At 39.6% G+C, this 17239-nt stretch overlaps 1 long non-coding RNA gene across 3 annotated transcripts in view; it reads left to right on the top strand.

Annotated features, from left to right (window-relative positions):
- LOC103479141 (uncharacterized) overlaps positions 1-17239 on the top strand; it is a 55325-nt gene that overhangs the window by 13981 nt on the left and 24105 nt on the right. Inside the window, exons 1-2 of one of the 3 annotated variants that reach the window (XR_535903.2) lie at positions 2561-2658; positions 5548-5588. The exons of 1 other annotated variant lie outside the window; for it this stretch is intronic. This is a non-coding gene — a long non-coding RNA (uncharacterized LOC103479141). Of the gene's footprint in view, positions 1-2560; positions 2659-5516; positions 5589-17239 lie in introns of those variants that run through there. One more of the 3 variants, XR_535904.2, reaches the window with a different exon arrangement.

Raw genomic sequence — 17239 nt, 5'->3', positions numbered from 1 at the left:
GGGGGGGGGGGGTGTTAGAATTTCACTAATCCCTCAAAAACTCAGCATCCTTCCCTGCTGGTGCTTTTTGCAGCAAGGTTCTCAATATGGCTCCCATACAGCAACTTGCCAGTTCTGTTTATTCACCTCAGTAGGTAATGTGCTGCTAGGAGGAGACATTTCCAGGTACCTCCTTTTTTTTTTTTTTTTTTTTTTTTTTTTTCTCAGCCAAGGCGCTTCAAAACAGGAGCAGGTGTACCATCAAAGTGCAATTATCCGCACGCAGAACACAAAGAAACCAGGAGACACACACCGAATAATGTTGCTGATTTTCTGCCCATGCATTCACAGCTTATGTGCTTTTTTGCACACGTGAAAAAGAGAGAAACGTGACAAGATATGCAGAGATTACTTTTTTTTTTTTTTAAAGCGTAGCACCTTGATCTCCATAGACATACTAAAGACTTCCTCTGCTATTCAAAGCAAGCAAGTGTAAGGAAACTTCCAATTTCCTCCCACCTGTAAACATGCCGTTTTACCTTGACTCCTTTGATGTTCACACAGGCCAGGCCTGGGCCCCCCTGGGGGCAACTCTGCAAAGAGGTGACTAGGTGGTGTGTGTGCTTGCTGTTTTTTCTTTTTTTTTTTTTTTTACGAGAATGCCGTGTAACGGAACAAAAACACTCGTGGCACTTTACGGGTCTCGTTGTTTTCTTTCAGCAAAATTCAAGGAAAGTCCACAGTAAGCTTTTGATTAAAGGGGTAGTTCGACAAAACTGCATGAGAGGTTCTGTTAAAAAGGGCTAATAACTTACTTGATGTTGATAATTCTGTGTTTTCCATGAGTTTATATCCAGACTAGATCGTCTCAGAGACTGAAGCTAACAGGTAGCATGTCGGGAATCAAGACCAAAGAGGACTTTTACCATCTTAAAACAATTCCAGTGTCAAATACCCCACAGTGGTCCTGCAAACACTTTCTGTTTGTCCATTTGCATTGAACAATTACTGGCAGAGAGACCTATATTTTTGCAAGGGAAATGAAGAGTGGAGGCTGTGCGCCAACGATGAGCTTCCCATATGAAACTCGTACTCAGAACAGAACATGGCACAGATGTGCCCAGTCAGTCTTATACAGCCCACCACCATGTGGGGTTGACATTAACCCTTGGACCCCATCCAGGCTCGCCCCCCACCCCTTCTCATTTAGTGAACCGGCACTTCAAGTATTTAAAAAAGTTTCAGATTTTACCACTACTTTAAAACTTTTTCGCATATATATTTAATATAAATAAAATATTTAAAAAAGCAACGTSAAGCAAAAAAATAAAAAATAAAAAATAAAATCTTGGTGCTACTTTAAAAAAAGAAAGTAGCACCCCTCACCCCCCTCTTCAAATCACACCAAGCAACTCCTGACAGGAGATTAATACAAAAAGCCAAAAAGAATAGGAACTTTTAAAAGAACCACATTTTATTGATTTTCTTTTTTTTTTTTTTGCACTACCTTGTTTTCTTGTTATATCTTGTTGATTTATGCAAAACTGAAGATGCTTAGAAAGTTGCAGGTAAGATATTGACTGCTTGTATCTGTCTGACGGAACCTCGCTTCAAAAGTCCTGAGCTGTCTGATAAAAACAATATAAGAGAAAGTCGGAATTTGTGAGTCTCTCTCGAGTGTCAAGAGTTTCTAAAACGGACTGAACAATCCCTGAATGCTAAACAACGAATTACACGTTCAACTTTGTGAGACAAGAACACCGTGTTTGTTTTTGAAAYGACGCACTAAGAACAGAGAATGTAGACCGTGTGAGCAAAAAGAGCCTGACGTGACTCCAAATGGGCTCATCTTGTCTCATGTAAAAGTCTGATCAGATGAGATTCAATGCTTTGTGTTTTTTTTATTAGTAAAGACAGCACTGATAGCCCCTAAACTCCCCAAATTACACGCGCGGCACTTGATTTGTTTTCTCTCGCAGTGACAGCAAACTCAAAGGGCACTGGTTAAAAATCTTATCCCGACATAAAAATCTAATCTTTAAGTCACGGCAGATCAACTCGTCTAGTTGATCTCTCTATTTGAACATCTATTGTGACAGATTTAAAAAAAAAAAAAAAAAAAAGTTTCACAGGGGACTGTTGTTTGTATGACAAAACAATTCGTACTTGAGAGCCAAGGTGTTCCTGCGCCCCTCCGCTGTCACTCACGTTCAACTCTGGAGCGGTAAGACAACAAAAGTCCCCGCTGATATTTAAATAGATTTATACGACGTGACACAAGAATGAGTTGAATATGCCCCCCTACTAGTTCTACCATGCACTCACACAAACAGACACACTCTGGCCTCCCAACCTCCGATCCCCTCGCATGTGTTTTCTCGTTTTCTGATTTCGTTTATTGATTTCACTCCACCCTTCTCTCCCCTACCCGTCTTCAAATCACACCAAACGACTCCTGACACGAGATTAATCCAAATGAAGACACAGCTTCCAGCTTCACTTGGGAGATTATTTCATTTCTCGTGCGCCGTGACGTGACTGTGTTGAACGTTCGACGTCTTAAAGCGCATCGGTGGTAAAAGGCTGTCTGACTTCCGCAGGTTTTTTGCCTAGTGAGACGGAAATGAAACGGGACAGGGATCAAACCGGCTGCAGGCCCCATGATGCAGACAATATTCAGTAAGTCATTATCGCTCTGATCTTAACCGCGGTCCCCCCCCCTCTAGGCCGTTAGGGTTAGGTCACCAGACGAGAGAAAAAAAAAAAAAAAAGTTGGTGAAGGCTTTGTCACATGTAAATCAGCAGACTTGATTAGAACATTTCCGTCGAAATAAAAGTCCACTTGGTCGCAACGGCAATTTTAGGTGAACTGTTGTGTATCCTGACTTATCCTGGAATGCCCTCCTTTATTATATTTGAAGAGCTCTGCTGCGGTTTCTTGCAGGTTTATCAGTGTTAGCCTTTCTCAACAGGGCGCCACTCAGATTGCACCCCATAGACCCTGTCAGATCTCTCAGAAGAGGCCAGACTTGCTTACCTCCAGTTCCTGAGTTTAGTGAGCTGGAAGGAGCTAATTTGATTGACTTTCACCTCCTTCTTTTTCTCTCTCGCCTGTATCTCACAGTCCCCTGACAGTGCGAGACTTTTCTGCTCACTGAGTGTATTGACAGGCAGTCAGTTAGCACCTGACATGTCAATGTCCAGCCTGCTCGAGTCTTGTTGGATTCCGRGTGTTTCTGTATATTTCTCGTTGATGGAGCCGATACGCTTGGCCGTGAAACAGATTATTCTGGGCTTATTCTCCATGTTTCACAAGTGCGCAGGTGTAGCTTGGCAGTTTGGAGCTGATTTGTCTTCATTTATTCAAGCTTTGATCACACGGTGCCTGGAAGCTAAAAGAAAAGTATCTAGACTCCTTAAACTTTTTTAATATTTTACCACATGAAAAGCACAAATGTCAATGTTTTTATTTTTGGATTGTTATGTTACGGGCCCCCCCCCCAAAAAAAAAAATCATAAGCTCCTAAACCTAGCTGGTAACCCAAAATAAAATACAGCATAAACAAACACTTCCTTTCAGAAGTCATTTAATGTGTAAGAACAGCCCACTTGTGAGTAATTCATTCTCATACTAACAATAATAGTAATAAAAGTGACCTTCATACTTTGCCAAGCTTCACATTCCAGGACGCTTATTTACCTCTGAAGGCAAGGCTATTGGTTGTGTTTAGGATTTTATTGTGGAATACAAGTGGCTGAGCAAAATGAATATACTTTTCAAAGCTTTGTTTTGAAAAAAGACTCAAGAAATGCAGTTAATCATGTATTTATTAGCGTTTATTCTTTCTTCAGCTGCATGAGTCGCGTTGTTACTCCTCCTYCATATGACGCTGCCAACAGAATGAGCTGTCCACCTTCAGATTCAAAGGAAAGCAGCATGCTTCACTGAGCAGAAAAATACAACAGTGACACATAATACTTATTTATTGCACAATTTTACTCACTTTGAATTTAAGGCCAGCAAGTTTTTTTTCTTTTTCTTCCCCAAGTTAAGCATCAGGCCACAAAAATGGAAAAGCGGTGCCCTCGTACGGTCTGATAGTTTAACATCTACGGAGTGTCTCTTCTCAACTATAGTGAGTGAGTTTTAGATTTTCATAACGTCCATTACGTCATCCCGTCTTAAGAGTTAAGTCAAGAACAAGTGTCAAATGGTTGGGATATGTGAGACCGTCAGACTAAATTCAATTTGGACATTTCCACCGTTCATCAACGCCTCTGCTAGAAAGAATCGAAGGCATTTGAACAGCATTCAGAAATCCCAACATCTCCTTGGTTAGACCAAAGCTATTTCAATAGATTCGGTTGTACAAATCAAAACACGAAGTTACCTTTCTGTACGTATGGACAATGTCTCAGTTAGAGAAAAATGAGGAGAGGAAAATCTTTCTCCAGTAGCAGTATGAAGGTTCACGTGTCACAGAAGCTATCAATGAAAACTGTTCATTTCAAAAAGACGGCACCAATAAGATCCAACCAATACCACAGCAGCAAAAACTCTACAGTAATGAGAGCTGCTAGTCTTTGGTCAAAACCTGCTACAAACAATGGATGTGCATWGACACCCATTTTCATGTGTATTTCCAGTTTGCCAGTCTTTATTTTTATGTAGCCCAGAAAAATATATCAGAAATGTGACTTTTTCAGTTTCAACATCCTGTTCAACTAGTCCATAAGCAGACTGGTTTGGCCAATTTAATCAGCCCGAACATCTTTTCAGCCCCATTTTTTATTTATTTATTTATTTTTTGCATAGTTTAGGCCAGGGTTCCACAACCTGCTGTGCCAGAGCCGCATGTGGCTCTTTAGCTCTTCCTCAGTGGCTGGAAACGACATAAAGCTGAGCAGCATTTTTGAAAATAAGGATGATTAAAAAAAAGTTATTTTCATGCAACATGTGCATGCAAGGCATATTTGTCATTTTGTTCATTTTCTTTATTTTCTTTATTTCATTCTTTAAATCAGTTTTCTTTGTATTTATAAAAGTGCATTCGAGAAAACTTTTTTTTTCACATACATTCATTATTTGAAAACACCAACAACTAACTAAATATGTTTGTTTTTTTTAAACCATAAACAAATGTTATAGTAGATAATGAAAAATAAACTTCTGTTACACTGAGAGGCAAACAAAGCTGGTTTAATAATTGTCGGGGATTATAGTAGATTTCAAAATGGCGGCCTATCAGTCTCCCTGCCACATCAAGCAGTCATTGGTTACGCCCCGCCTTTCCTTTTTAAATTGACCAATCACCTCAGCAGTCCAGAGTTTGGGGTTGTGGGGAGGGGGGAGGGAAAAGGGAAACAAAGTTAACTTTCACACAAAATAAACACTAGCAATTATTTATCAATAATAAAATATCAGGCAAACATTTTATGTAAGAAAATGCACAATTTACAAGTCATTTTATTTGTTTAATTACTTTAAGYTTCAACCAATCAAATTCCAGCTCTTATCACTGCACTTCYTATAACAGAGCTGGGTTTGATGCGGGCCTTCCTCTTTAGCAGGGACCCAAGATGGCTGCCACAAACGATGCACCCACAAGGTAACAAACACTTCAACCACTCACACACACACACACAGAATGTTCACTTACATACTCTAGAGCTTAAAAGAAGGTTTGAGAAAAACGTATTGCTTCTTAATAATTTCATAAGCTAAAGCTGTCTATTATTGAATGAATGTGTGTAGATTTTGTGAGGGCAAAAATATTCTTTTGAACACAATTTTACATAGGAGGTCAGTCTAAGAAAATGAATGTTGATTGAAAGGACAGACACCTTCGGCTATAGTTTAATGTTAACTTAGAACTGTTTAAAAAAAGACACGTTATAACTTAGAAGAGATGCATAAAAGCGTTTAATGTGAAAATAATTTAAAAATTGTATAAATGCTTTTTTTTAATCGGATACCTCGCCCTTCAAAGCATTTGCAGAACATTCGCTTTGTTACAATGCTTTTTGAAATCAGTCTCACATTTTTCATTTGCGATTTCAATTACTTTTTTGAAGGTTGCAAGAGCTCAGTAATCATTTATTTCTACAAACATCCAGTAACTAGAGGCGTTTTGCTGACAGATGGAGTGCACGGTATCTACATGCCAGTGCTTAAGTGACAAAAAGTGTCAAGGTACCACTTGTTTGTCATTGTGCTTTCATTCATCTTTGTGACACATTTATGCATATATTGCCAAAAGATCCACATTTGTCATGCGAGGCATGAATATAAACATGACTCCAAAAAAAAAAAAATCGTCACACGCGGCTCTTTTTTTTTTTCCCCCCGCCCCAACACAGCGATGYAGACTGACAGTTCCTCCTGTCTCCTGTTTTCCTGCTGCAAACCTGTGAAGGAGGTGTTGATGGGTGTGCAGTGCCCTGCTTTTGGAGAGTGGGCTAAGTTTACTTCCCACTGCAGGTCTCCAGGGCTGGGAGAACCGTAGCTATGGACCCCCACATCCCATCAACAGGGCAGTGGGGCCATGCAGGAGCCCGATTCCTACCAACACTTGGGTAGGAATCGGACCCTCCATTGACAGTCGCTTACAGCATAGCRGGAGGATGCGGAATAACATAAAAAAGAGCGGTATTCATGACATGATATTTTCATGGCTGCTGAAAAAACTGAAGGGGGGTCGTTTCTTGCTTCTTTTTTTTTTTTTTGAAGGAAAAACAGTTTTCAGTTTAAACACATTCAGATTGAGCAAGAAATTCCCCCATGCATTAAATATTTGGAAAGTGTCATCGCTGGCTGTTGATAAAAGACAATCCTTTACTGCATCAGGGAGCCATGCAGATGACACACTGGGAAGAATTCGCATTTTTGTCAGATGCAGAGAACGCTTCCCCGAGCATAACAGCTCATCTTCCCCTCCCTGCGCTCTGACTCTGCTCATGTCTCCCTCCTCATTTTATGGCATGTTTAATGGAAAGGCTGCGAGACTGGGAGAGTGATGCTCAGGGTGGAATAACATGAGCTTTAACTCGGATACCTCTGGGACTTGGGTCCTAATCAGGAGGATGCGGTGGCCCGGGCCAAGGGGAAGATTTATGATTATTACGGCATGTTAGCACATGTCTCAGAACGGAATGGACAGATAGATGAGCTCACRGAGGGCAGGATTAGCCGGCCCACATGCTGATCGGTGACTACCATGCAAGACTGGCCTGAGCAATTTGAGTAAAAATAGGTTTTCTTGAAGGATAGTTGTTCAGAATATGTCATTTTGTTTCAAGAAATGCCTGTTAACTCACACATTTTATCATTTGGCGAATCACAAACTTCCTTGTATTTTACTGGGAACTTATGGAATAGACTAAAGCAAACTAATACATTAAGCGGAAAGATAAAATGATAAAATTGTCCAATTTTTTWATTTTTTTAAAGCAATCCAAGATCTGAAAAGTTTATCAAGCCACCTTTTACTTTGGATGCTTTAGGTAAAATCAAGTTAGGAGTCATGCAGGGAAACGATCCCTCACCACACCATCTACACTGGTGGTGGCAGCATCATGTTGAGGGTAATATGGTGGAGATATACTACAATGTATGCACTGCTAACTATATTAGAAGCAGGTTCTTTAAAGTATTGCCTCCAAYGGACTAAAAACAAACACATGCCACACWTTTCAACATTTTAATTTCACAAAAACAAGATCTAGAAAGCATTAGAAGCTTCTGTACCCTTCATAAACATATTAGTTTTGGTCTGTCGCACAAAATCCCAATGAAATGCATTGAAGTTTGGGACYRTAACATAGTGAAGTWTGAATACTTTTGCAAATAGTACATCAAGCAAAAGTAAGACCCACTCTGAACAATAAACCTCCTACAAATAAAATGCGACCATGTCACATTGTCCTTCGAGGTCAAACATTACGGGCATGCAAATGTGTTTTCCTTGCRATTCAATGTTGACTTTGCAGAAAGATTTCGTTATTTAAAAAAAAWAAATAAATRGCAATACCCTGGCAGATAACCTTCGAAAGTGGGGACTCTTCAACATTTCACGTGTCTTTCAACATGCGTGTGAAAACATTTCATGCTTTCTGACAGTGTATGACCCTGCATTGTCAGAGAAAAATGCACTGTAAGCTGCTAGGCATGTCAAGCCACAGTATGGGGTCCCTACTTGCGCTATAATCCCAGTCGTGGCCTTTTAACCCACTGCGGCTCGCCATTCTCTCCGCCGCTCTCGCCCCTTTTTGCACCTGACAGTAGAACACGGAAAAACAAATGGAGACCTTGAAAACCATAAGGCTCTGCTTGTTTGCCCTCTAAGTTGTGACTCTTTCCCTCACCTGGGTTTGTTTGTAGATTTAACCACGTTTAGCTTAAAAAAAAAAGCAATGTCTTTGGAGGAAAGGACTCTTCTAAATTCACTTGCAGCCTGGGGATGCTATTGATTCGCCTTGCCGAAGCTGTCTCATCTCTGATACACAGGCTGCAGGTTGTTTTTTTTTTTCTTTTCAGTCAGGTAATGTTTTCTCACCTGTCAGAAAGTTGTTGAAAGATGAAATCTTGCTCGACACTAACCAACATCTTTAGAAACAGGCTTGTTTTTAACAGCCCTCTGACTGCTTTGAAAGAGATATTTGCAGAACATCTCCAGAAAACCTCACAAGGTCCGTGCTCAAGTATGTTTAGATGTGGTCCCCCCCCCCCTACACTTATTGTTTTAATGGATGCATTTATCTGTGTGCTAACCGTATAAATAAATTTTGGTAAACTTTTAAATTTCTTTTTTTTTTTTTTGCATACCTATTACATTTAAAGCTTCTATGTAAACTTGATTTCACTTTTCTCCGTTACCTCCAACCATCCCCCCCTACTTTTACTAATAAAGCCACGTTCCCTGCTGATGGAAAATTGTCGGTTTACCTCGCGCTACAGGGGTCCGGGCAATCAGTCCTTAGAAAAGCAGTGCCAGGTTAACCTGCTGTGATAGTGGACTCTCGGGAGAGTGCCCCACCTCTGCTTGACATGCAGAGGCTCTGTTCACCAATAAGAGGCATGCCCACTACACAATGGAGCCGCTCCAACCCTCTTCATTTTTAACGTTATAAACAACAATCTTCTGGTCCGGGCTGTGCATGCATAAAATTGTTTATTTTTCACATGTTGTCTGATTGAATTTCTAGTTTTGATTGCGTTGGAAATCCAGCATTTTTCTTTTCTCTCTCGCTTTTTTTTTTTTTTTTTGTTCGGCAAAGCTTTTTCTACCCCTTCCCTAATTTCATGTGAATGCTTGATTATTTTGATTGCCTTGCTTCCTCCTAGCTTGGCCGACAGTTGTGTCATACATCGAAACACAAAGAAGGGCCTTTTGTGAGGCAATCTCGCCCGTCTCCTTTGCTCGTTCTCCAAGAGGAACTGTTAATGGGACACTTGCAGTATGGGGGTTCACAAGTCGAGGATGGAGATGTGCAAAAGCAAGTTTCTTCACCTTTCTGCTGAACTGCAGGATCAAGTCGAATTTCAGGACTAAACAACACATTGTAATCCAGAAGTGCTCTTTAAGTGGCACTTAACAAAAGAGTGGGGGCGCTTCTTATGCAGATGCTCCCTGAATCTCTGGCAAAAACATGTAAGTGCCCAGGAACTGAATCTGTGGGTGCAGATGCTGGTCTTTCACTACTGTGTTTGTATCATAATGCAGAGGTTTGCCACCAGAGTCCATAATGGCAAATTTGTTTAATTTAGAGAGTGCTTTGTGAACCGCTGCCTTTCAGACTCTGCGTGCCCACAATGGGACCCTAACAAACACACCCCAAAAGAATATGAAATATTGGGGTCATTTCAAGCAGTTAGCTTGGTGTTAGTGCTGCAAGAATCATTCGCAATCTAACCACAGTTTTCAGGCAAACTCTCTTATATTGATTTGACCAGATTTGATTTAATGAAGTGAATTAATTAGATTGAATTGCTCTTTAGATTTCAAGAAAAGGAATTGGGCAGCTGGTTTGCGATGCGTTTTTGTCTGCTCGTACTAGCACCTGTCTACAACACAGGTTGTAAACCAGGTATTTAATGAGACRAGCTGATTAAGTGACAAAATGATGGACATCTAACAAACCATTGGCCAAAATGTTGTGATGTGTTTGTGGTTGTCAAGGAATATGAATGTTGAGACCAACTATAGTGTTAAATAATCACAACACACTTTTGCAGAAAATACTGATTCATTTTTAAGATTGTGGCTATGAATTGGCACATAGAGCCATTTCATAGCACAATCATGTAAATATGTTGCCTTCGTTTGTAACAAAAAATGCCAAATATATATATCAAATATGACTTAAAATAAATTCTTACTTCATGATTTAACGACTTGAACTTGGGGTTCTGCCTGTTTAAAAACTCCTGCTCTTTCTGAAGCTCCTCCTTCAAGACGTYGTCACAACATCACACCTCTGGTAAGCCTTTAGCAACGATTTCTCAAACCCGCATGAAAGAATCAAGGCGACACTCCAGCTTTGTTTTTGATGAGGGGTTGACATTATAACATGATGTGAAGCTCAAAAAAGTCAATCTTAAAGATAACAAAATGGATTTCTGAAACATCAATGCAAAGTTTGCAAATCCAAGTTGCACTTAGGCTGCAGTTCTCGGCTGACAATTTGAATCTTTGGAATGCAGTCGCCATCAAATTTCACGAGCAGTCTTTAAGAGAAGCTTTGCTGTCTGTGCTTTTAAGATGATGTGCCACACATAGTAGTCTGTGCACCAATTTTGAAGTCATGCAATTGGAGCTGACAAAATTTACATCTTACTATCGGTCTGTAATTATGGACGATTGTGAAGTCTGTTACAATTTAAACATGACTGTTCAGCTGATGTTGGTTTTAAAAGCATTAGATATGTGTCAGGTTAAGAACCACATACGAAAGTAGCCCGGGTTAAAAAAAAAAAAAAAGTCTGCTGTTCAGACTGTTTTGAAAAACCACATTTAGGCAAAAAATAATCAGATATGGGCCAGCCTTGTCTGCAGTGGTAGTGTARTGAAGATAATATGAAATTAAAGCCAGGAGTTGACGCATGTTGTCGATGCAGCTTCCCCTGACAGAAAGACAGGTTGACAACAAGTGGCTCACACAGCCTGCATACTGTACAGTACAGTGTGTGGCTGTTGTTCTGATGGAACCGGTGATAGGTTTCACTGGAAACGCCTTCCTGCAAGCTGTTGTCTGTCACTTAATTAGCCTCGCGTTCCAGCATCATATGCTCCTCTTGTGTGTTTATTTCTGTTCACACACAGCTGTGAGGAAGGTATGYAGGGTGTCATCTTCGCTGCAGATCTGACTTGCTCATGTTTGGTTGTGTGTGGCCGGCCATATGCATGAAAATGCAGTGAGAAAACAGAAAATTGGCTACATCCGTTTTACATCTTTACGTTGAGATAAATAAGAAGCTGTGAAAAATGCTGAGAATGACACCATGTGGAGCATTGWAGCAGATTTCCTGGAGGGTTATTGTTGGTGTTGGTTATAAGCGCTCCATTACTTTGCATTTCTTTAGATTTCTTTCTTTTTTTTTTTGGCTTTAGATTCCTTTATATTGATGAACAGTGTGTCTTTTATATCTACAYGTCTTCACATACGAATGCTGGTGTGGGTCTCTTCATTTCTGCTTAAAGATTTTCTATCCATTCTCATTTGTAAAGTATGTTTCTGAAAGTATTTGTTGAAAAGACGACCTCGTCTCCTGTCTCAGTAATGGGAAATCGTGGCTCGAAACAGAAAGGTGAMAAAACACAAAGGTATTTATTAATGTCTTGATGTGATTTATCAGACTGGGTCACCATTTTGACTTTCCTTCTGTTGGGCTACATTTGGACAGAACAYATTTGTTTAAAAAACTTACATTTTAAATGTGTTTTTAGGGCTAAATTTAAACAAGTCTACTAGATGATATGCGTTTAATATCTTCTAGCAAAAAACTCTCTTGCCTTCTTTAAATAAGGCAAGAGATTAGTTTTTGTGTAAAAGACCAACTAAGAGATTATTTGGTCTTAGCAGCTGAAGCTAACGCTGAGTCCAAGGCTTTTCAAAAWMCTGTCATAGTTTTTTATTMATTTTAAACCGCTCTACATTTATATCTGTAACTTATTCTGACTGCAAATGTTYCGTCGTCAGTCTGTGTTTCATACAGGAAGATTATTGATGATACGTCACCATTAACCTCCACTTCTTGTGTAGGCAAATAGGCTTTGATGTTAATAATCAGCCACTGCCAAAACAACGGTGGTTTAAGCATTCATGAGACGGCACCGAAGTTATTAGCCTTTTAATAYGAGACAAACTAATTTGGATTTTTCCTAAATGAAGATGTTGAGAGCAGCGGGCGAACTCTGTTCCAAACATATTTCAGATTTTTCCTCGTAATCCACAAATTAATATGACAAAATAAGATTTTTTTAAAATTTTATTCATGAAGATATTGACAAGTCTGTGAAGATATTATTTAAGCCGCCGTTGAGTATGATTTAAAACGATTTCCACATCCGTCCCTTTGAACAATGYGCAGTCTAACTTTCGGGTGAATTAGTTGGGACATCTGCTACTTTGACAATTCTCTCTCTACAATGTTTGATACTTTCTGCTGGTAGAATGATGGCCTTTAAAAGTACAGTGGACTGTTGGTATTCACATTAATTAGGGACCACAGCTACATCTGTGAATACTGAACGGTGAATTTGTAGGTGGTGGTCCACTGTAGTGTGGAGGTGAACTCACGACCCCTCCCAGAATATTGGCCAACAACCACAGCTACGCTAAGGGAACTTTTGACTTTACTGATATTRTTCTATCACCCCTCTACACATAAATAAATCCCTCTGTACTACCAGTACATCAATGAATAAACTTTGCATCAACAATGAAACRTTCTTCTGYTTTCCTACTTCAGATAAATGAATGTTTACTCCCCTTTGGCCCTTGGCTTTAATTTGGCAGCATACTGACCTGACACTGTGTTGGGATATTCATTMTTTTAGTCAATTCATTTAATTATGCCATTCTACCCAGGGTGCCAGAGCTAGAGCAGCATCTGAATGTTGCTTCTTCAATCTGCATGTATAATCTACTTTCATAAATGGAGCCGGTCAGCTAAAATGTCCGGAAGATGCATTCTGGTGCTGTAGAATTATGTAGAACTGATGTTTTTGTGGCTCTATAGGAAAGACGGMGAGTTTCTTGGGGAAGTCGATTCATCAATAAAGAGAGGAAATGACGAGAGCCAGCGCAGGCTGTGCTAATTGGGAGGAAGCTGCAGTTGAGATTAGTGTGGAGAGAGGATGAGCGTGTAACCATTAAAAGGCTCCCCTAGTTCTTTTCACATTTAGTAAGGAGAATTGCTTTCACACTCATCAACGACAAGATTTCCTCCCCCCCCTTTTTTTTGTTGCCATCTTTTATGGCATRTGTCAGATTAAAGTMTTCCTCCTCTCTGAAGATTATGTTAAATATCAGCATGGTCTTTCTGCTCAGTTTGGWTCAYGAGTGCCTACACTCACACTAAATTAATAAATTCAARCAGGAAACAATTAAAGAAGTCACTTAAAATTAAAGTTGATTTGAAATGCTGGTTAGCAACTAGAACAGGGGTGTCGAACTCATTTTCATTTTGGGTCATCTAAAAAATCTGAATGTTCTTAAAAGGGCCRGTTGTGCCAGAATGTACTGAAAAAACCAAAYGGTTAACATGTCAATAGACASCTGCTCCTCCAAGATTTTGATTGTTTTAGTGGGTTTTTTGCTATCAAAATTAYAGATTTTGTGGCGCAAATTTAGAAATGTTTGTAAGGAATTTTTATTTGTGCTAATGTATGTTGTTAAATGTGACTTTTTATTACGGACTTGTAACTTGTCATCGAGTAAGGTTGAGGCAGCAGTCACTTAAGCTCACTTAAGCTGTGTCAATTGAGTCCTTAAAATGTAAARACACCATAATAAATATATTCCAAAATGACCAGATTTGCTGTCGCTTCCCTCRCCACACCATATTGTATATTTACAGATTTGGTCATTTCCTGTCCAATTTTGTGTGGACAAAACTGAGCCTACTGCTATTCCTCACTGGCACCATGTGTGCTTTTCCTATAAAACCTTSTGTTTTCTTCACACATACCTTTGGCAGCCAATCAAAGTAATCTACTAGAAACTATTTATAATTTAAGTGTAAAAAATAAATGAATTATGTGACTTCAACAGCTATGAGTAGCATTTCACTCATATTTTCTCTACTGGGTATAGGACCATTCAACACAAACATCAGAACAGAAAAATTATAAAATGTTAGTCAGATTGAAATATTCTCTGTTGCTATTAGTTAGCATCACAAGTAATCTGATTCATAACTACCAAGAATATTATGTTGTACAGAAATGTTATTGCCACAGTATGGTGTGGGTCGCTGAACTCTACTAAAACACAAGGAATTATTCTTGTTTAATGTCTGCTTCACTAATACTGTAAGAGGAGGCACCTAGAGCTACAGTAACATTGACAGTATGTGGTGACAGGTTGGATTTCCTTTTGATAACCAAATAATGGTTGGGATCTGATTTCCATCTCCTCATTTCTCCTCTGCCTGCGCTCTCCCTTGGCTTTTTCTTCTGTTCTCTGATTAGTTCTTGTGGTTCCTTTTCCGTTTCCACCTCTCCCTCTGCATTTCAGCCCATATGTCTGCGTTTTTCTCCACTCTGCTCCTTCCGTTGCACTTCTGGATTGCCTGTGATCACTTCGGATCATTCCCATTATTCGCCTTTGCTTATGTTCCTTAATGTGTTGATCCTCTTTGTAAGTTGATTCCTTGCACTTGGAGCCTACAACAACTCATCACAATTTGCTTTCGTGGAAGAAACTGTAGACCTCTAATTAGTTCATGAGGGTTGTGAGCTAATTGTACAGCCTCTTTCTTGTGCATGACGTATGTTATAGATATACGTTATGTTATGGAAATCTTTAGGTAGGAACTACTTGTATGTATTGATGGGCTGTAAAATTATGGATATAACAGGAATATCTACGTTACAACAGATTAAGGCATTTTAAAGTAGCTTGGAAGGTAAAACAATATGGCAGTAGTTGAGAATAACAACTCAATTCTGTGTTTTCCTTTTATCTCTTTTAGCTAGTTGCTAAGCTGAAGTTAGAGGAAAGGACATGTTRGGAAACGCCTTCTTTGGTGCGGACCTTAGAGAGAGGCTAACAAAGGGAGTGGGAAACTGTTCTGGGATGCCCTTTTATCTTGCTCTTAAAGGTGGCATGTGAAATGGACCAGCTGTATTTTGATATTAATACATGGAATTCATGAATTCAACTCACCGACTCTTCTTTGACCTCATACATTAAGAACTCAGCATGGAGAACAGATGATTTCTCCACACGGTCTAACTCCAGGGCTTGTAATCGATTTCAGAAATGTTATTCAACCCTATGAATCCCTTCAGGATGTTGGATGTCTCATCATACATCAGATAAAGCTAAAAAAAGAAGAGGCTCACTAAACATTCACCTGTTGCCACCTGAGAGATTTTCCCTATCCTTATTTTACAAATGATCTGAAAAGTTGGAAAGGCGTTTGTTTACAGCCCACTTTACTCTGAGTCCCCAAACTAAAATCCACTGYAACCAGTTCCTATGAACAATTGGTGCAGTTCTGTTATTCATCAGTAAAAAAAATAACAAATTTCACTTCCCAGCACTTGTGACATAAAAGTTCTTGTGTTTCATACAATTTTAGGTCGGGAAAATGGCGGCAGTGGATGCCGGGTTTGGCTCTTACAATATGGAAGCTGAGGAGAAGTAAGAGGCAGTGGAGAGGGGGGGGGAGGATGGAGGTGAGGGAGTTTGGAAGCAAACGCAAGCTGTGAGACTGAAAGAGGCCAGATGCAGTTCTCAGCCAGGCAGCGGCTTAGGCGTATACCCCGAAACTCAAAACCCTGAAAACAGCCAAAGACGGCGGGTGTGGTAAAAAGAAAAAATAATAAAGGTCGATAATTTGGAATGTGCGCTTTGGTGTATTATATAGTCCTTAAGATCTTTGTAGTGAGCTTGATTCTTAGAAAACATAAAGAATGTCGACGATGATAGGGCGAACATGAATTTAAAACATAATATGAAGACAAAAAAAAAACGTTCATCACTCTCAGCTGCTCATTGCTTAAGACTCGCAATCAGATGTGCTGTCTTCGACCTTATTCCTCTACATCCACAAAGATGCAGTGCATCACGTGTGAGTTTTGAAGGCATTATGAATTATTTAACCAAAAAAAAATGGGTGGGGGGGATGTGATGGTTGGGGGAGGACAAAACCACTGCGGGTGGTAATTCAGAGCAAAAGAGGACTGGGACGAGTTTGTGTTAACTGAGATTAGGCTCCGTGGCATAAATACAGCGCAGAAAATTCCACTGTCTCTGGCTTTCATGTCGGCTACGAAAATGAGACGTGTTGAACCAAGACTTGCAGGGGTAACACAGTGATAAACAAACAAAACACCACATGAATACCCAATTAGTGCCTTGAGTGGAGTGGTGTGTTCAGGCGGGGTGAGAATAACCAGAACCGCAGCTCGGAAACTCTGCACGGGATCATCACGGTTCATCACGCACAATGGCCGCTGTGCTGCTGAGATTCAATTCCACCATCAGCACTTTGAGTGGAATTTTTGCACATGCTCTTTTCATGCATGCGGTATGATATCATACCAAGACAAATAAGATATGTGCTTTGCCTAATTTGAGATGTGAGATGAAAGGGCGCTCTCTTTTCTTCAAACTAGTGAAGATATTTTTGACTTGGTGGGTTTGGGCTGATTTATTTTTTTTATTTATTTATTTTTTGGATATCTTTGTTGTGCTGAATTTGTCCCAGAGCTTCCTCCCCAATGATAACTCAAAAGAATAAGCCATATTTATGAGTGAGTGTTTTGCAAGCAAATGCCCATTCAGTATTTTCAACTTTTTCACATTTTTCGAGTTACAAGCGCAAACTTTCATGTTTTATTTAAATTGTGCACAATACAACAACATGAAGTAGTTCATAACTGCAAAATGAAAGGAGAGAGATGCATGGTTTTCAAATATATATTTATATATATTTACAAGTGGCATAAATTTGTGTGCAGTCCTCATTACTCTACTACAAAATGAATTCCAGTGAAATATATTGCCTTTAAGCTCACTAAAACAATAA

This window comes from Poecilia reticulata, linkage group LG2 (assembly GCF_000633615.1).
Source record: "Poecilia reticulata strain Guanapo linkage group LG2, Guppy_female_1.0+MT, whole genome shotgun sequence".
In the NCBI taxonomy this organism is placed as follows: Eukaryota; Metazoa; Chordata; class Actinopteri; order Cyprinodontiformes; family Poeciliidae; genus Poecilia; species Poecilia reticulata.
The sequence above is the reverse complement of the archived record's forward strand: the minus strand, read 5'-3'. Positions and strand labels throughout refer to the sequence as shown.